Genomic DNA, 20,900 nt, shown 5'->3' with positions numbered 1-20,900 from the left:
AGGGTATGTAGAAGGGATTCTTATCTTCCAGGCCACGTGGCTCACCTCTGCCCTCTGAACATCACAAGGCAGTACTGTCATTTGTCCTTCAAATCATTAATCCACCACATTTCAGATCTAAAGGTTTGTATTTATAAGAGATGCACCCATCCATGGCTGGTTCTGTTGTTGATCTAGCCACTTAGCAACCTGCCCATAAAGTCCTTCTCAAAGAGATCTGACTTCCAGATAAAGAGCCAATCAGATCTGTAATGGGGGATGTCATCTCAGTGTTCTTAACAGAAACGTACAGTCATGTCTTTCCTGGGCCCATTAGGTCTGTATAATGTTGCAACTGCAAGAAAAAAGCATTTTCCATATGTTGCCTTCATTTCTCATGTGAAGCTTTATATTTCTTTGAATAGCGTGCATCTTGCTATCGCTATTCAATGCCCTTCTTAATGATGTTTTCATTTTAGCAAGGGACAATTTGTCTCCAAGTCTTTATTTAAAGCTGCAAAATGCACACACTTCTGGACATTGCAGTTTCAGTGTTTGAAACCCCCTGCTTTTCATGTAGAAGCATTCTTTATTTTTTATTTGCCTTATCAACTACATGCAAGACCCTTCTGAATCAGTGTCTTTCCCATGCTTTGCACCTCTAGTATATGTAATGTGGCAGCTGAAACTGGCAGGCTGCCTTTTCCTTTTGTCATTCACAATGTGCAATTTCCATTTTCTACATATTCCTTGTGCCACTTGCAGAACGACACACACTTTGCATTCACTAGGCACCTTGGCTGTTTCAGAGTTTTGGGACTGGCTAGTCATTTTTCCAATGTGCCTTTTCCATAAAAACAATGTATTTTGCATTAGACGCCTGACCTTTCTGTTCACATCATTTTGGGGCTGTCTTTAAACCCTACAGATTCCCCCGCCACCCCGCATGCACTCTTTTATCCTGATTACTCGTGGGAAAGAGCATGGGAGAGTGGGGTTATCCTCAGAAGTCCTTGTTCCTTAGAGTACATCCTGCTCATTTTCCTTCCTTAGGGAGTGGGTGCTCTGGCCTCCACCTCTGTTTTTCGGGTGTTCTGGGGTGTGGTCATGGAACCCTTCTCTTTCTTTTGTTTCCTCCCCTCCCCACCCCCCCGAGTCCCTTGGATCCTCCCCAGACAGCAAGATATCCATTCCCCAGGCTGGAAGGGGGGAAGGTGTTTAGTCATTCTACAGATAGGAATAAAAAGAGAGGTTCCGTATTTTGTACAGAACATGTTCCCTCGGAAATTTAACAGAGAATTTTAGAAGCAATGTTTAAGAGAACCATGGGATAACATCACATACTTACAATATGAAACATTTAATACAATTAGCCGGCATTCACCATTTTACATTTTAAAAACAATATTTTCTTTTTATTTTATTGTTTACATTTTTGATGTGTATTAATTAAATTATTCCCTGTATATGTATTTTAGTTTCCATCTGGGGTTTTCATTCTTACCTTTCCCTCCTCTGAAGGTCCCTCATTCTATCTTCATTAGGCTCCTCAATCAGTAATAAAGCTTGCCTGGGAGGGCGCTAGAGGGCCGACCAAGATGGCGGCTTCCTACTGAGCTCCGTGAAGCTCCAAATTAATCCTGTGCTATCGCTGCTCTTATGGTGGGTAATCGGCCCAAGCTGTGAACGAACAACATTGCAGGAAGCCGGCACCTGCAATACATCCTGCATCACTCCTGAAAGGACCTCCCCGGTCCGTACATCTGTGATAGCGAGGGGCCATGAGGCGTGACTCCTAGGCCGCGTCGCTGCTACTCAACAACATTGAGCTGGGAGCTGGGCGTGGGTTGGCTCTGACCCCCGCGCACAAGGAACAAGCTGTAACGCTCACCTGATTCCCACGGAGGCGCTGGTCTTGGCAGGGTGGTAACTGTATCTTGAAAAGTGAAGTGCAGGACTCGATTGGCTTCCGGGGCAGGGCCTCTTCGCACTGTGTGTCTAACTTGAAGAGTAAGATGTCTGCAGGTGAAAGAATATGGGGTTAATGACCTGGGATTGTCGGGTGTCTCTCTCTCTCCCCCTCTCACTTTTCCGTGGAGCCCCAAGGTCAACGTGCTCACCTTAGATAGGTGAATGCTGGACTCTCCATCTGCGTCTGGTGCAGGGTGCCGTTACCAGTTCCTTCACTGGGTTGAAACGTAGGCCTCTTGACGTCAGAGGATTGCTAACCGTCGTTAACTGCACGAACGGTGAGTTTCCGGGCACCTTGAATGTCCTTACAGTCTTTAGGTGCGTGGGCACGTTAGTATGGAATAGGGCTCTGTATAATGTTCTTTTCAAATGGTGCCTTTTGTCTTGCAGGGCTCTTGAGGCGGAAGATGGTGGTTTGAAGAGAGCCGGAGTTCGAGCCAGTGCATAGGAATGAAGCGCTTGGGAGTGCGTAAGTAAGTGCCTGTTGCCTGCTGTCGAAATGCACTCCAACTGTCTCTTTTCTTTTGCAGGTATGAGTTCGGATGCTGAAGAGACTCTGGAAAACGCCGGGGTAATTGCAGGCGCCTAATTGTGGAGGGCGCGATGGCGCGTGAGTAAATACCCTTCCTAATATCTCTCCTTTTCTCTTTCAGGTGCAGGAATTCGAGGGGTGCCGGTAAGTAAATTCCCCACAGGAATAATTATGCTTTTGTCTTCACAGGCTTTTATAATGGCGGAGGACCAGCGCGAAGAGTTGGTAACTGCCGATGGATCAGGTGAGGAAAGCGCTGCGAGTGAAGGTTGCTGTGCTAATCTGTTGTTTCTTTGTCTTTGCATGTGCTTCTGAAGGCTGGATACAAGAAAGGTAAGCTTTTGTTCTCACAGGTTCAGGATCGGAAGAATGAAGACTGGAACCGACACGGTGAGCGTTCTGCTGCAGATGCAGAATAACGCGAAGCACGTTGCATCAATCGGGTGTGGTTTAAATAGCCTTGGAGTGATGAGGCATCTTCCTCCACTGCCTCGCCCAGGAAAGAAAAGAGTTCCTGTTCTAGAAGAGTTCCAGTGTTGTATCCAGGGAGTGGAGCCTGCCCCACCCAGGTAAGAAACTAGTCCCGGCTCGTAGAGGATTCCCATATGGCTGGTAAGTAAGCAGCATGGTCTGCTGCAGGTAAGTCCACCCAAGCATCTTTATACATGTTATGAGCCCGGCGCTTCCAGTGCCGGTACCAGTGATTTTGATGAGCCTGGTGCCACCGGCGCCAGGACAGGGTCCAAAAGGTCCCAACGGGGACCGGCTGATGCCTAGGATGAAGGTTAGAGGCCTGCTTCCAAGGACGTTGGGCTGGTCCTAGCCCCTTGGAAGCAGTGATCATGACACAAGCTGTGTGGCAAGAACCAGAGCACTGCACTCCTGAATCACCCGCTGGCTGGCAGCAGATGCCGCAGAGTAATTGCCCAGTGCCCTCGGCTGGGGGTAAGACGCCCACAAGGGGTACGGATGCGCCTGCCCGTGGGCCGGGGAGGCAGAATCGGCCCTGGGGTACCTCCCATGGAGACATGGCCACCAGTGGCACGGGGCCCCTGTCTGACTACAAGAGTGTAGCCCCTGTCCTTCTGGTGCCCTGAGCGGGCAGCGACACAGCGACCACTCCAAGAACCGGGTACAGGACACAATGGTAAGGGCAGCTGCATGGGAGCGCTGCGTGGTGGGGGTCCCCTGCTCTTTCCCTCCCAGATCCAGCTGGGGGGAGCCCACAAGGTCGACGCCTTGACTGACCCATTGAACATTGACCGGATCCTAATCCAAATGCCCTGAGGCACACACCAGGTGGGGAACGGCTTGCTACGAACAAAATAAGTCACCGTACAGTGAACACTTTTTTTCTTTTAAAATAAGCCATAGACGTCTACTGGCGGTGGCCCCCACGCTATCCACAGCCCGGGCACCGACCTGCGAATGCCAGTGAACACTCACCACAACAAGGGCGCGCCACGCACCAAACCCCCACCCCTTGTAATCCTGCAGCAGACCCGGGAGAGGACTGCACGTATTATGCAACGGGGCACATAGAGACTAGTAAATCAAACACTGCGCAGCGCCCAAGACACACCTAATTCGGGGCCCCCGTGATCTCAGACAACAGCGGCTCACATCACGCTACGAATCGAGAGCCCAGGTCTGACAACTGCCCACAGGTTGGGGGCCGCTGGTGGGGAACGTTACCCATCGCACTGCGGGGAGGAAAGACCCCTAACTCCTGGCGGATGCGAGCCCCACACGCACTGAGGTCAAGCAGTTTGAAGAGGGGCACTGCTCTAGTCCAACGGGCGCCACTGGACGCTGCCCTGTGCTAGTATCAACACCGCTAACCCGATCAACACAACACATGTGTCCGGAGCAGCGAAGCGATATTGGCCCCCACAACGCACCCTAGCAACCATAAAGTGGCAATGGCAGGATCTGCGGCGTAGAGAACAAGCTAGTGCGCCACTTAAGCACCACAGGTTAGTGAAGATCACAGATATAGCTATGAATCTCAGTGACAACTAACCAGTGCAGTCATACTGACAGCCCACTGCCGGCATTCTTAAACATACCTGTCTTTAATAACTCTGGTCCGCTCCCACCATGGGCGATACAAACGGTCGTGTCTTGACTATTTCTGTTTATATTGCACGCTGATATAGCAGGGTGGCCGCCTGAGGCCTAACTCTCGACCCCCTCAAACTTCAACATGGGAAAAACTGACAAATCACAATGCAAACGGAACTTCCGGAACATCCTCCAGGACACCTAGGCTGAATAGCAGGTCGGAATCACCCATACAAGACGCGCCTCAGGAAGAGGAACTCCCCCAATCCTTTGACATCAGAGAATCCTACTTGAATTAAAGACTGGAATAGGCAACCTTAACTGCAAAATCGATGCGCTATCCTCCAAGGTGGACCAATTGCAACATTGTCTCGACAAGCATGAAGATAGACTAGATGCAGTCGAACAAAGAGTCTCAGACCTCGATGACAACTCAACCACACTAACAGCTAGAGTGTCAGAACTGGAGGTCCAGATGAAGACGGTAAGCGTGAAGAACAAACACTTAGAGGGACGCACTTGCAGAAACAACATCACACTGGTCGGGGTCAGGGAACAACAATTGCGAACAAAGATGGAAGATCATGTTGAAAAAATCTGCACCAAACTCTTTGGAATTGAGGCGCTATCTCAACTGTTTGTTGTGGAAAGAGCTCATCGAATTCCAACTACCAAACCTATTTCTGGAGCAACTCCACAGTCAATCATTACCAAACTGCTTGATTACAAAGACCGGGATACAATCCTGAGACTCGCCAGAGAAAAGGGGGACCTCCAGTTCGATGGCGATAGCATTCAAATCTATCCAGACTTCTCCCGGCTGTCCAAGCACAAAGGAGATCCTTTGCAGGTGTCAAGCGCCGTCTGCAAGACAACCAACTGGCATATTCGATGCTCTTCCCTGCAAAACTACGCATCCAACATGACGGGAAGACCCAATTCTTTAATTCACCCGAAGAGGCCAACACCTTCCTCGACAGAATTGGCTGCAGACCCCCCAACAACAATCCACGACCACTGTCGAGAGATCAGGCTAGAAGAAATCTGCCATGAAGCTACAACGCGATGTAAAGCTGTCCGCTTCCAACACCAGCATTACCACCAGAGAACATAACCCTATAATATGAAAGGAGCCCATCCCCTTGGAAGGCCACTAGCGCCCCAAGTGCAGCCCTGTTACTGTTTTTAGTCTTTGGGAGGGGTATCACTTCGGGCCAGTTGGGGGTTGCCTGAGCACGGGAGGGTTCATTGAAAATGTTTTGGGAATATGCCTCTGGGGACCTGGCCCCCCAACTTCCTATACCCGGATTCTCAAAAGTTGCGATTATGTGCCTTACGAAACGAGATGTAACAAAGCGCTCGATGCATACCGCCTCATCGTCATCACCAATTCCAGCAATCACCATGACTCAATATCATCGATACCATGACACTAACCCGGCAGATTCAAGGTAGCCACATGGAACATTAGAGGGGGCAACATACTGGCGAAAACTCGCAAAATCCTCCAATAGCTCAAGAGGCACAAAATTGACGAGGCCCTAATACAGGAAACCCACCTCCTTCCAGAGTCAGAACACCGCTGGGCCCGTGAATGGGGGTGTCACAGATACCTCTCCTCATAATCATCATACGCCAGAGGGGTAGCCATCCTAATAGATAAAAGAGCCAACTTCAGCTTAATAAAATCCGAAAAAGACACGGAGGGCAGAGCGCTCCTGGTAAGAGGGATCCTAGCGGGCAAGCAGGTGGTTTTTGCGAACTCATACGGCCCGAATGTTAACGGTTCAGACAACTTCAACTGGATTCAATCACACCTCAGAAAGTCATGCCCCGTGACAATCATTTGGAGAGCTGATCTAAACATACTACTGAATCCCCAAAAAGACAAATCACACAACATGAATGTAAAACTGTCCAAGGCAAGCCTCTAGGTTAAGGAAATTTACCAAGCGTTTGATTTGATAGACGTGTGGAGACATTCCAACTGGGAAACCAGAAAATACACTTTTCATTCGGCAGTCCACAACACTAGCTCACGTATTGACTATCTCCTTTTGTCCACATATGGCCCTTTTCAGTGGGGGACATGCCAGATCCTTCCTAGAACAATATCCGATCACTCCATGGTGACGCTCGAATACGACCTTCCCAACACCAAACCAAGTCCACCCCACTGGTGATTCAAACCAGGTTCAATGTCAGATCAGGTGTTCACGACAGAACTTCAATGTGAAATCACCACATTTCTGGAGCTCAGTCAGGACTCTGTCGACTCAGCAGGTACACTTTGGGAAACGCTAAAATGTTACATCCGAGGTGTGTGCATAGCAAAGGAGAACGGGATCCTTAAACTGATCAGATGCGAGCTGACTGCCAGCGAGACCCGACTAGAGGGACTCGAACTTGAGTGCTCCAATTCAAATGACCCACGCACCCAAGCAGAACTTAAAGAAGAGCTCCTGAAGTTCGGGGCCACGGCTGAACGTGAGTTAAAATTCATTGGTCGCAGACACCGGATTCGCCAATATGGCGAAGGTGAGAAGCCCAGAGCCCTCCTGGCTCGCTTGATAGCCGCCGACAAGAAGCCCACCTGCGTAGAGAGCGTATACAACGCTTAAAGCACACTGGTGCACACAAAGGAAGAAACTGTCGACACCTTTCACTCATTCTACCAAAACCTGTATAGCTCCCAGCTCACCATTCACCCTGAAACTTTGCAAAACTATCTAAATGACACAGAACTCTACTGGGTAGAGAGGGATCTTTGTTAAGCCTTAAACGCGCTCATCTCATTAGAAGATGTCCTACATGCCATAAAAAAGCTACCCAACACTAAAGCCCCGGGCCCCGACGGCCTCACAGGCGAATTCTATAAAGCCTTCGCAGCCACTGTGGCCCTGCTCCTCCGCGTCTAGGAGGAAGCGCTAGAACGTGGGATACTACCACCGACCCTACGCAAGGCTAACTTTATTCTCCTACATAAGGCCGGCAAACCCCCCAAAGAGTGTGCTTCTTATAGGCCAATATCATTGATTAATCTCGACAACAAAATACTAGCCAAAATACTAACAGCCAGATTACTGCCCCATATGCCTGGACTGGTGTTGGGTGACCAGTCGGGTTTTGTGCCCGGGCGGAGAACGTCGTTCGGTATTAGAAGGCTATTCGGTGTCATGGAAGCTCTTGACCCAACATGTCAGGCGGCCGCTGTTTTGCTTGACGCAGAAAAGGCCTTCGACTGCGTCGAATGGCATTACCTCTTTGCGGTATTAAAAAGTCTGGGCCTAGGGAACTATTTTATCAAGCTAATCTCCCTACTATTCAATAACCCCCAATCCTCCATCATCTTAGGTACCTCGAAGTCAGCGCACATTTATTTACAACAGGGAACCAGACAAGCCTGCCCGCTTTCAGCTCTAATATTTGCATTGATCATGGAACCTTTAGCATCAGGGCTGCGCTCGTGACAACTTTATAGAGGCCTCACCCTTCGTCCCCACAAATTGGTGGTCTCTCTCTACGCCAACGACGTAATATTCTACATCCGTGATCCTCATGAGAACTTGAATCCCATTATGTGCAAGGTCATTAAATTCAGTGCCATATCGGGCTTAAAGATCAATCAATCCAAATCTGTAATATTTCCCCTAACACAAGACACCAAACACTTTAGAGATGATTACGGACTCAAATGGGAAAACTCCCACGTGCGATATCTCAGTATTTTCATGTCCCTTAATCACCACGATATATACAGAGATAACTATGAGATAAAGCTAGGATCACTCCAGGATCGAATACATAGATGGAAAACACTTCCGTTGACATTATGGGGTAGAGCCTCGTTGGTCAAAATGGTGATTCTCCCTAAATTTCTCTACTTGTTTGCCAATATACCCATGTTATTGCCGCAATCCTTTTTCGAAAGAGTTAAGAGTTTAATCCTGGTGCTTCTGTGGATGGGTAATCTACACGACACTCATACTGCCGACATCCCAAGGAGGCCTTGCGCTTCCAGATCTAGAACGATACTACTGGACAGCCTAGGCACAGTATCTCAGTTACTGGTACACCACACACTTCATTAGACCTCATGTGCAAATAGAACAGGCCCTCGAATCTCCCAATCTATTAAGAGCAGTCATTATTGGCCACCTCACAGTATCACAGTACCTCACACCACGATGAACGTTGTCCCGTCCACATATGCTATCTGGAAAAAAATAGCACATAAGTGTGGCATACAAACCAGATTCTCACCCTTGCTGTCAATTAAATTCATACCTGGAGTTCCCTTCACCACAGAAAAAGTCTTTCTTCAATGTGTAGACAAACTACACATACAGACCATAGGTGACTTATTCTCTGAGGGTGTGTTTATGACACCCCAGCTAGCCAGAGAGAAAGGGGGCAACACATCCCTTGATACATTTGTATATTTTAGACTTCGTCATACCCTACAGACACTGTTTCCAACATTCCCACAACAACTGCCTACGAGGCAACTCTTACATAGTGCGATCCAAGCGAAAGGTGAAGGTAGACTGGTCTCACTATTATACAAGTCCTTACTAACAGACACTGTATGCACAGATAACTGCAAGAAAGCATGCTGGGAGAAATCACTGCAGACCACGATACCTAATGAAGATGGTCCTATATCCTCTGACAAATGCAAAAAGTGGCACTGAATACACGTTTTAAGCAAATCCACTTCAACTATCTTCATCAAACTTACTATACCCCTGCCAAAAAATGCCAAACAATGCCGACAGCAATCTGAATCCGAGGCCTCATGTGAGAGATGTGGTGCTCCAGCGGCTGACTTTCTCCACCTTGCCTGGGACTGACTCACGGTATCCCGGTTTTAGACCCAGGTTCTACAGATAACTGCTACAATTATTGGGGAAAACCCGTCATCCATTCCCGCCGTAGCCCGTCTCGGACTGACAAAGCACCTGTCACCGGCGATGAGAAAACTTACAGCCATCCTACTGGTGCTCGCACGCAGGAGGGTCGCTATGTCATGGGGCCGTGGACCAGCTCCCACTTTGGCAACCTGGAAAAAAGACATACTATATTGCCAAGACGTGGAATCAGAATTTATAAAAACCCTTACATGCACGCCCTCCTGACATATGGGGTCCATATGTCGCATACTTGCTGTCCACATCGGCTAACTCTGCCCCACAATCGCCAGCACAGCAGAGACCCTGAGGCAATTAACAGACACTATCAGTACAGATGTAGTTGCATCACAATGTCCTTTTCTTGTTGCAAATAAGTCATCCTGAGTACGGAAAAAATGGGAAGGGGTAGGGGTGAGCGGGTCGGAGAAACCCGGAGGCGCAAATTGTTATTACATCCACTGAATGTTAATCTGTTTGTAACTGTTTCGAAAATACCAAAAATAAAGTTTTAAAAAAAAATAAAGCTTGTCTGGGACACAGCCTTTTAATTGATTGATATGGACCCATTTCTCTTCTGTCTATTCTCCTTATGGGATGCAGATTTCTAGGCAACATGTGATATTTTGTCTACAAAGCTACCACGCCCAAACTGAAGAAATGTCCCTTCCTTGGTCTGATACCTCTGAAAAATGTACAGGTAAACCTTATCACATACCTCATACTCCTTCTTCATGGTCTTCAGATCATAGTGTGTTTTCATTCCTTCAGCCAACTTTTCTAAATTGTGCTGAGCATAAGCAAAAGCATGCTAGAGGTGTTTCCTTAAATGTTCAATTTACTCATGATTAAAGGACACATTAATCACTATCTGCTCTTGGTGTAGACCTAAAAGCCATCAGGACAAGCAGTAATCGAATGTCCCACCTGGGACCAGAGTTTGTCACAAACTTCTTTAAGATGCTCACAATTATCTTGTTGTATCTCTCAACCCCCAAGCTCCCACCTCAGGCTGGGTGGTAGGCAATGCAGAGTTTTCTTTTTACCCCTAGAATCTCCCTCATCTTCACCATCGCCTCAGTACTAAAATGACTTCCTCGGTCTTGCTCAATTCTTTGCGGGAGGCCAAAACGAGAGAAGATGTGGTTGATCATTAGCGTGGCAGAAGTCTCAGCTTTACAATTTGGGGCAGGGAGACATTCTACCCACTTTGTAAACAAGCATGTTAGAGTCAACATGAGAGAATCACTAGCTCGATAAAATCAGCTTGCAAATCTGAGCAATGCAGTGTCATTCCCCTTTTCTGTATGGAGCTCTTTGCGTGAGTGAACTGGGATGAAATTGAGCACACACAAGACACCCCTTTAAATTAATTTTGAGGTCCTGACCCATGTGGGACCAGTATGCAACCTCATGCAAGATTTCCAATGTCGTATGAACCCCCCTATTACTGGCAGTGACCGTGTCACTCACGCACTTCAATATCACGCTCCGGAATGAGGTAGGTGCCCCCACTGGTCACAACCAGATAGGGATCTCTGGGTTTTCCATGATTAGATCGAATGAGAAATGTCAGAGGGAGAAAAAAACAAAAGTCATTTTAGTCTAAAATCTTTATTGTTTAGGTTGCGTGGGACACCCTTGCAACCCCAGATGCGATTGTAGTGAACAAGGGTGCTTGGGACACAACCCCGGCCCCCCTGTTCACTATGATAGCTCTGAATGGGATATCTATTCAAAATGTTCGGCTGTTCGTAATTTTCATACAGTCGAAATTCAAATAAATATCCCATTCATCTTTTTGAATTTTGTCATTTATACAAATTCCGGATCTCTGTTCCAACAAACCGTCTTGTATACAGAACATCTTGGAAAATGTCATCAACACCCGGAGATCCTCTTTAACCAGTATAATCCAATTATGTTAGAGGGAAACTCACAGGGTCTTCAATGTGTTGATAGAATTGTCCAATAAGCAGGTCCTCTTTCTGTGCAGTGATCAAATCTGAATCTGGGGTATCTTTACTCCACTGGGCAGTCGAGAGTTCACTGTTGGCATAGGTTTGTGACCTGGTCACAGCAGCAACTTGGATTTCACCAGGCTGGGATTCGCTGTCAAGGAAATCCCCCTGAAGAGCTCCGGTTTTAGCCAGCTGGTCATCCAGGTTATTCCCAGTCTTATCTGGCCCATCTATTTCCAAATGACCTCTTATCTTATTCCAATAGATGGTCATCTCATTAGAGGTCACTAGATCATCAATCAACTGGATCAGTTTGCCATGCTTTAAGGGTTTGCTGTTGGCACACAGAATGCCTCGATTTTTCCAGTTAATCAGGGGTTCCACAAACCCATTCCTGACATAAACAGAGTCCGTGATTATGACCAGTTCTTGGAGTTGGTGGTGTACTGTAGTGAGGATGGCTTGATAAACGGCCATCAGCTCTGCCACCTGACTACTTCAGGGTCCTATTTTGTAACCAGCAGAGGGCTCCGAGGTATCATTCACTCAGACATTCCCATTGCCAGCCACAAGTTAATTCTCCCAGTTATTTATAACATGGTAGGAGCACCCATCCACATAAACTGTCAGGAACCCCTGGCACGTGCCTTCTTCATAGACCTTGAGCGGGGAAGTTAAGTACGCGTCTATATTGTTTTTGGCCATTAGCCTTTCGTCTTCGAGACAATTGTCTTGAGCACAATCATGCAAGTCTGCAAACCCTCGGGCTAGAGGACTCTTCTTGTTTTGACCATATCTGACCTCCAGAGGAAAGCCTTGCATGGACAGAATCCAGGAAGTAATTCTGGAATTACTTACATTTCCCGCCTCGTATCTGTCACTTTCTATTTATTGCAAGGGTTGGTGAGGAGTCTCTACGGTGATGTGCTCCCCTGGATGAATGGGTGTTCGTTTTTCAATGCCCACAACGTTGCCATGAGTGCCCTTTTGCAGTCATTGAATTTTTCCTCAACAGAGGGTAACGTTTGCTTGCGTACGAAATGACTTTGTTGACCAAATTGTGCTTTTGGTACAATACCACTGTTAGGCAAGTATCTGAAAACCCTGTCTCCAGGAAGAACTGCTTATTCTTGATGGGGTAAGCCAAATAAGGAGCTTGGGAAAGGCTTTGTTTCAGTTGTTTAACTGCCTCAGATTGTTCTGGACCCCACTCTCATTTCACTCCAGCCTTTAATAAATGGATCAAGAGTCGAGTGACCTCTGCATAGTCTTCAATGAAGTTTCAAATATAATTAATGAGTTCAAGAATGCTTCTTAATTCTCGCAGAATAGTAGTGCCTTTTACTTGTAATATGGCTCCCACCTTCTTCATCTGGGGATTGGGTTCCTCAGAGGTGATTTCGTACTCTAAGAAGTTCACGCTGTTTTACACCACAGTGCCTTCTGAAAGGACAGCTACCCTCCGTCTTTCTGCAGCTGTGTCGGAACATAGCAGATTTCTGCTATATGTTCCTCCACAGTTGAGGTCTTTATCAGAACATCATCTACTTAGGCAAGGTTTCCCCTTTTGCCCAAATCAGGCATGGCTTCATGCAGAAAGATGTTGAACTCACTGCTGAAGTTTATGTATTCAAAGGGGGTTTGGGTCCATGTGTATTGCTGTCCCACCACGGTAAAGGCAAGCTTGTATTGGTCTTCCCTATTCACTTGTACTGTCCAGTAACTGCTGGTAAAATCAATGGGCGTGTTTACTTTTGACAGTTGGATCTGTGCCGGCCCTTGATCGATGTAGGGCAGTTGCTATATCGACATGTGGACCCGTTTAATCAACTCCCTCAGGTCTGCGCATAGTCTCCATTGGCCATTTGGTTTTAGTATCCCCAGTACCGGGTTGTTAAAGGTACTGTGGATCAGATGAATTATCCCACAGGATTCTAAATTTTTAATAATATCTGTGAGTGACTCCATGGATGCGAAAGGTAACCAGTATTGTTTCACAAATGCTGGAGCCATCTCTGGGTCCATAGTTATGGTGGTTGAATAAATAGATGTGCGTCCACAGTCATATGAGTCCACTGAAAAGATAAGTACAGGAATACCTGTTTCAGCTTTTATCTTTGCTCCTTGGTCTCACAGGCATCACCAAAATTGATTCATTCTTCGAATATCTGCTTGAAACCTGGAAAGACCTTGGACTTGGCAATTTCACCGGTATACTCCAGTTGGGTGGAGAGATCTTTTTATGTTGTTAACCTGGACAGGAGGTTCCATGGATTCAAGTTAGTTGTTATTGACTCTGAATACTACCTCCTCCCTCCTGATGTCAGAGGTGACCTCTTCCACCCCATAAGGGCAGGAAGAGTACACCATGTGAAATCCCCCCCCCCCCCAATGCCTGGTAAAAATCTTTTCTGGAGGAATACCGTTGCAGGTTTCAGAACAATTGTTTGGAATTAGTTCGGTGATTTCATTACCTAAATCAATAGAATAATTTTGGGCATCAACGGCCATTCCAATAAAGGTGTCTGCGCCCAAAGTGATACTTTGAGGGTCGCTGTTATCCACCAATATTCAAATGGTGTTGTGTTCTAGATCCAATAGAGGTGTCGGATTTAAATACAACCCTTGTTGTTGGAGAAGGCAATTCACATTTATATAGGCGTCCTGGTGTTTGAGGTTCTGTCCTTGCGTAATATTGAGGGGAATAGTGAATTGTCACACCTGTTCTGGGATGGTAACCTCTTCTCACACTTGAACTTCAACTCCATAAGGCAACAACTGAGCTGACCAGAATACTTTTTCAGTGTTGCTAAAGCCCATGGGGCTACCCCCAGTTGTGACTAGACTTTATTTTTAATTCAAATTAATTGCTAATTGGTTGAGAATTTCACTACCCAAATAAAAGGCGGAAGGCACATCTCACACAACCCAACAATTATTTTCTATGCTTTTGTTGCCCATGGACATTTTTTACATACATCTGGTAGGCAGGAAATGTTTGTAATTTGGGGTTTCCAGACCCACTTCCCATTTATCTATCAATTTGAAGGTGGGAAAGATATGATCTTTTGGGGGTTTTCTGAATAATCCTTCGCTGATTAAGCTTTTTCCATTATCCAGGCATACTCTGGCGAGCACAGGCTTCTCCCCCTTATTTATCTGAATTGGGAAAAACAACTGTTTGCCCTTTTTTGGAATGTCTGTCAGACTTTAATCTGGTTCTTCATCGTCTTTTTCATGGGGTTCAGTGTTTCTTCTGACTTTGGACTATGGTACAATTTCAGTGTCTTACCTTCCAGTGTGAATGCCACTTAAAATTGGGAGGAAGGTTGATTTTACAGAATGGAGAAGAGTTCCCATCACCAGTCTGTCAGTCCAGAAAATCTAGACATCCCTGGGTGGAAGGAAATGCATGATACCAACCGCCTCATTCAAAGTGTTAAGAATACATGCTCATTAGTTATTACGTAGCTATTGGCCCAGCTAGAGTGCGGCCATTTTAAGATGACTAGAATCGCCATTTTGTTTTCTCTCTGTTCTCTTTAATGTTGCCTCTTTGCCTCATGTAAAACTGCTTTGCTGTAGATATTATTTCGCTTCAATGGTCCAAGGCTACGAAAACATGTTGAAACATTATACTGGAGAGCCAGACAGAAATGCCCGATTCCCTCCCTCATATATCCTTGAAGACAGGGAGCAAGGCATTTAACCAGTACATAAATGCCAGCGAGTCTCTTGAAAGAACTAGCATTTAAAGAGTTGAATTATGTTCTTCTTTATGGCCCCTCCTTCCTAAACCCAGTGAGGCCCTGGAGAGCGGGCTGACCTCCAGAGCGAGAATCGAAACTTAGAGATTGGGAGGCCTGGTATGCGCCAGTCTCCTACGCACAGCTTGCCTATGAGAAACAGAAACGCTGTGTTCTCGCAAACAAAGAATGATGTCTGTAAAACTGGAGATTGCAACCTGTTACTAAATATGGTGGTCTAAGGTGTCATATTTGTCACACTGGGCAATCATCGCCTCTAGTTCAAAGGGAAATGAATTGGGGAGGCCATCAAATGTGTCATACTGTGTCATTGCTGATTGTAAGGTGCTCCTTTTGTATATATGTAACTGATGTACGTCGCTTGCTTGCTTGCGTCCCCTGAGGTCTGTTTAGACACACGTCGCGGGGCGTGAGACCACTTGGCCAATTGGGACTATTTTGTATTGCAATAAACCCTAGATTTTGGGAACGGAACCTTGTGTTTGGCGTATCTATTCGTGGGTGGTGACTTTGCCTTGTTTCCACATTCGAGGGTCCCTCAGGGGCCCCTTCAAGATGGCGCCTGAATAGGGCCCCTCTCCCACTTGTTCCATCGTGTACGTTGTGACATAAGGAAGGCGACAAGAACGGCAAGGACAGGGGCGATTGAGCCAGGATCCAGAGGTGTACGGGGCACCCCTGCGAAAGCGATGAGAGACTCCTTTGCAGATCTGCGCACCGCTGATCCCAGATCGACGCCCCTGGCCAGCGAACAAGGAGGCGAAGGTCCCGAAAACGAGGCAGAGCCGAGATACGCAGACACGATGTCATTGGTTGCGTCAGTATACAGACGAATTGTGTCTTGAAGAAGACAAACTGATTGATCAGGTGAGTCGTGCCCCGATTCGTAAGTAATCCTGATATTGGTTGAGAGTTGATTTTGCAAAATCAAACACCCAGAGTAAGTTTGATTAGCCAAGGGTAAGGTTAAAACATGCCTGGGGTATTGTCTACCTTAGCGGGATTTTTCCGCTGTGGTGAACAATCTTTGGAAACTGGCCAGGAAGCACCTCCGGGAGGAACGCCGGCTTATGAGATGTACATAAAGTATGGTGTGGGAGCGATAATGTTGTGTGAGACTTGGCATAAGCAAACCAGAAAACAGGCAGACCTTCAGTGGCCGAGCCATGGGAGTTTTGAGATGGGACATATAGATAACCTGGAGAAGGTGTTGATAAGTAAAAGAGCACGCCCTGGGCAGGGGTGGACTGGGAACTAAAAGAAGCCCTGGAAATAATTACTGGGGACCAAAAGAGGCCCTGGAAATACTGTTCAAAGTGGCCCCATATGACACATTTTCAGCAAGCCCAATGCTTTTCCTATGAGAAAATTTGGAAATGCCACACAAAAGAGTCCCAGGGTGCAGAGGCCCACCGGGAAATCTCCAGAGTTCCCTATAGGCCAGTCCACCCCTGGCCCTGGGGCACCAGACATCCTTAGGGACTGGAGGAGGGAAGCGATGCTCAGATTTAGAAGGAGAGAGAAGCATGCGCGCAGGCATAAGTCTAAGACGGAGAAAGCTGAGGAGAAGGAGGAGGAGGAGTGGAGTAATAGCTTGCGAAAGGCAAGACGGCGCGATGAATTAAACATAGAAAAAATATATCCACAAAGAGAGCTACACACGTCAGACGAATTAATAAACAAAATTTTGACTGAAACAAAGCAGGGTCCGAGGAGTGGAACCAAACAAAATACGTCAGTAGCTGTCGCTCAAACCCCTCCCGTTGCTCAGCCCCTCCCAATGCCAGCACAGCCACAGGCTGAATCAGACATTGCACTGTCCACCAGCCAGCCAGCCCCGAGTGTTTGCAACTACCACAACCCCAACAGACATATGCCACTCTCACTGCCCCCTCCCCACCTTCCGATCAAGAAGATGCCACTGTTCCGACCGCCCCTCTCATGAGTGGAATCGAGCAGAATGAATGTATGAGAGTAACTCGCAGTGATCAGCAAGAGAGAAAGCGCGAGCTGCAAGAACAGGCGGAAATGTATATAGACGACAATGATGAGGTATCCACGCTAGCGTCGCTCTATGACTTCAGAAGGAACAATGAAATACAGGTATTGTTGGAAGGCATGGGGGAATATTTGTCAAGACAGTGGAAAAAGTTAATTGGAAAGTTACCACCGCAACGACTGTTGGATTTGAATGCATTAGCCCGTTGTAGAGGAAGCAATGAGGAGATGGAAAAGCATGTGAAGTGACTGTTTGAGATAAAGAATGAACTGGATGAAGAATATTCTGAAGTGTTGGCCACACCAGGGAATAGGGAAAGAATATTGAGAGGGGTAGACAGCAGCGATTCTCGTCGCCAGCAGCACAAACTAGTGCAGAGCTGAAGGCGTGCATGCGGGAGGCACAAAAATGGATTTCAGATCCCAGTATTCCCATAATGGAAATACATGGAATATTTGATGAATACACTTTAGCAATGAAGAGGAGAGCGTTACAAACAATGGTAGACTATTTGACAGCTAAAGATAGAAACGAGAAAAAGGTGAGCCCCCCTGAAGAATTGGCGGTTTATAAGAGAGCGATGGGACAGGGGGACAGGAGAAACAGCCTTATCCCACGACCTGGGAATATTGTTACATAAGAGGGAAGGGGGAGGATTAGTGAGTGAGGCCTTCCCCATGAGAGAAGTGCCCCCTACTTTTGTACCGAAGGTAGAGACTCCCACAGTAGGCGATACGCCGGCTGTGGTAATCCCAGCGCATTACGGAGCTCAATTTCTGCATGTTCCCTTCTCTAGACAGGAAGTGAATAATATAAAACAGACAATCCCTGACATACGAAAAAATCCATCAGGTTTTTATAAAGAAGTAGAGTCTTTATTGAAATCAGTGGTGCTCACAATGAGTGATATAGACTTAAATATCCCCGTGATTTTGCCAGCAGAGATATGGAAACAAATAAGAAAGGTGGCTGATGAGACGGCCTATGGCGCCACGTGGGCAAATTTAATACTGGAGGATAGAAATAAAGCAGTGTGTTCAGAGCCAGGGGCGACTATGTTAGCACTACCGGCATGAATAATACATAAGTTAAAAGAATTGGTCTCGGAGAAAAAAATTCAATGGGACAAGATGACAGCGTGTGTGCAAGGAAAAGATGAGGTGGCCACAGATTATTTTAACAGATTTGAAGAAGTATTTACAGATTTTAGTGGACAGGATGTGAGTACAGAAGCAGGGAAAAGGTTATTTGTGGATAAATATGTGAGGGGATTAATACCTCCAATTCAAAATTTGATAATGACATCAGAAAGTGCATGGCAAGCAAAAACTCTAGGAGAAGTATTACACATGGCTCAATACTATGAAAACAGGGTAAATACTGAAAAGGAAAGAGAAGCAAAGGATAGAGCAAACTTGAAAACGCAGGTATTACTTCAGCAGGTAGCAGGACACAACAGGGGAAGGGGAAATACACAGAACAGGGGAAATTTGAATACATATGGAGGGCCTTTGGGATTAAACCAATGTGCATATTGCAGGGAGGAAGGACACTGGCGGGCACAATGCCCGCACTTACAAAATAGAGGCGCTTATGTTCAGAGAAGGCCTCATAGAGGCCACGGGGGAACAAATGGTCATTACAGAAATAATATGCAGCAGCATCAGAATGATCAAGGGAATGGAGCACAAAATTAAGGCCAGGCTTCGAATCAAAATCAGAGTCAAAATCAGCAGGGTGCACAAATGGGAAATAGAGGGAGAGGGGGGAACATTTTTGACAGACAGACAGGTGCACACTGTAACAACAGTGGTGATTACACATCGGATGATGTATTGTTACCCCAATAGGACAGCCCAGGACAGGGGTTGGAACCAGTGTCTATTCCCGTGAATCAGAAAGGACCCTACGTAGAGATGAAGATCGGGAATGAAGAGCATAGATTCCTCGTAGATACGGGGGCACAGAAGTGCTCAATAGATCATCACTTGGTTCGGGGGAATACCTCTGTCAGGGAGACAAAATATTTCAGTAGGGTTCGCAGGTACCCCAGTAATAAACCCTGAGTCTAAACCAGTAGCAGTGACAATAGGGCCTTTTACTGAACATTGTCCATTCCTTTTGACAGAGCATTGTGGAGAAAATCTTTTAGGATTAAACTTACTGAAAAAACTGAGTGCAGTTATTCATTGTACACCAGATGGGGTATTTTTGACGATTTCTCCCCAGAATATGCCGACTTCTGAATTTATGACGGAACCTTTAACAGGGGAATTGAGTACAGTGCCAACTTGCATTTGGGCCGTGAATGACAATGATGTGGGATGTTTGAAAATAGAGCCAGTAAAAATTACATTGAAAGAAGGAATAACGCAGTATAAAATTTCAGCGGAAGGAGAAAAATGATTGAAAAGTATTGTGATTGATTTGGTAAAATTGGGAGTGATTGAAGAGATTACAGGCAGTGTGTGTAACAGCCCCATTCTTCCAGTATATAAGAAAGGGGGTAATGAGGTACCGTACCGTTTTATTATTGATCTTCGTGCACTGAACAGAGTGGTAGATCCCCAATTCCCGTTAGTGCCAGACGTCACTACGATCTTGACAATGATCCCTGCATCAGCAGAATATTTTAGTGTTGTAGACTTAAAAAACGCCTTTTTCAGCATTCCAGTACACAAAGAAAGCAGGTATTTATTCGCTTTCACTCTAGGAGGACGATCATTCACATTTACACGCGTGCCACAAGGTTATACTGAAAGTCCGAGCATATACAGTAGAGCATTGAAGGAACAGCTGGACATGTTAGAATTACCAGCGGACTGTGTATTGTTACAATATATTGACGATTTATTAATCGCCGCTGACACAGAAGAGATATGTAAAAAAGGTACTATTTTACTATTAACCCATCTAGCTGAGCATGGCCATAAAGCAAGCCTAAAGAAATTCCAGTACTGTCAGAAAGAAGTAGCTTATTTGGGTTACTTACTATCAAAGGAAGAGAGAAGATTAACGCCAGAAAGAATAAAGAGCATTTCTGGTATGCCTATTCCAACAACACAGAAAGGTGTGAGAGCTATAATAGGCATGGCTTCATATTGTCTCCAGTGGATTATGAATTTCGCTTTGATTGTGAAACCAATGGTGGAACAAACAAAGAAGGATGCTGTGGTGCCTTTGCAGTGGAATGAAGAATGTCAGAAAGCATTTAATTTGCTAAAAACCATTTTGAGTTCTAGAGCAATGTGCAAATGCACGGAGGCCTTGCCGAAATGGAAAAGCAACCAAGGCAGGTAGCAACTGACATAAAAGATTGTAAACATTAATTGAACTGTTTCAACATCCGGAGAAGCACAAGAACAAAAGATATTTGCGACGAATACAACGGAAGAAGAAGGACGAGAGAAGAATGTCGGAATCAATGAATGCCCCCTCCTGCACCAAAGCTGACAGCGAATTGAACGTAGTACATAGAAAGACGGCTATTGATTTCTGCATGCTATGCCTCTCTATGCGGCCTATATTATGGGAAATGGAACAAAAAGTGAAACATAATGTACGGATGAGGCATTTGGCATACGGCTAAGAGGAGGGTTTGTCAGTACAGAAAATCTAGACATCCCTGGGTGGAAGGAAATGCATGATAATTGGTTGGCCGAGGACCAACCGCCTCATTCAAAGTGTTAAGAATACATGCTCATTATTTATTACGTA

The sequence above is a fragment of the Ambystoma mexicanum genome, chromosome 7q (genome assembly GCF_040938575.1).
Source record: "Ambystoma mexicanum isolate Mex_15411 chromosome 7q, UKY_AmexF1_1, whole genome shotgun sequence".
Classification (NCBI taxonomy): Eukaryota; Metazoa; Chordata; class Amphibia; order Caudata; family Ambystomatidae; genus Ambystoma; species Ambystoma mexicanum.
The sequence above is the reverse complement of the archived record's forward strand: the minus strand, read 5'-3'. Positions refer to the sequence as shown.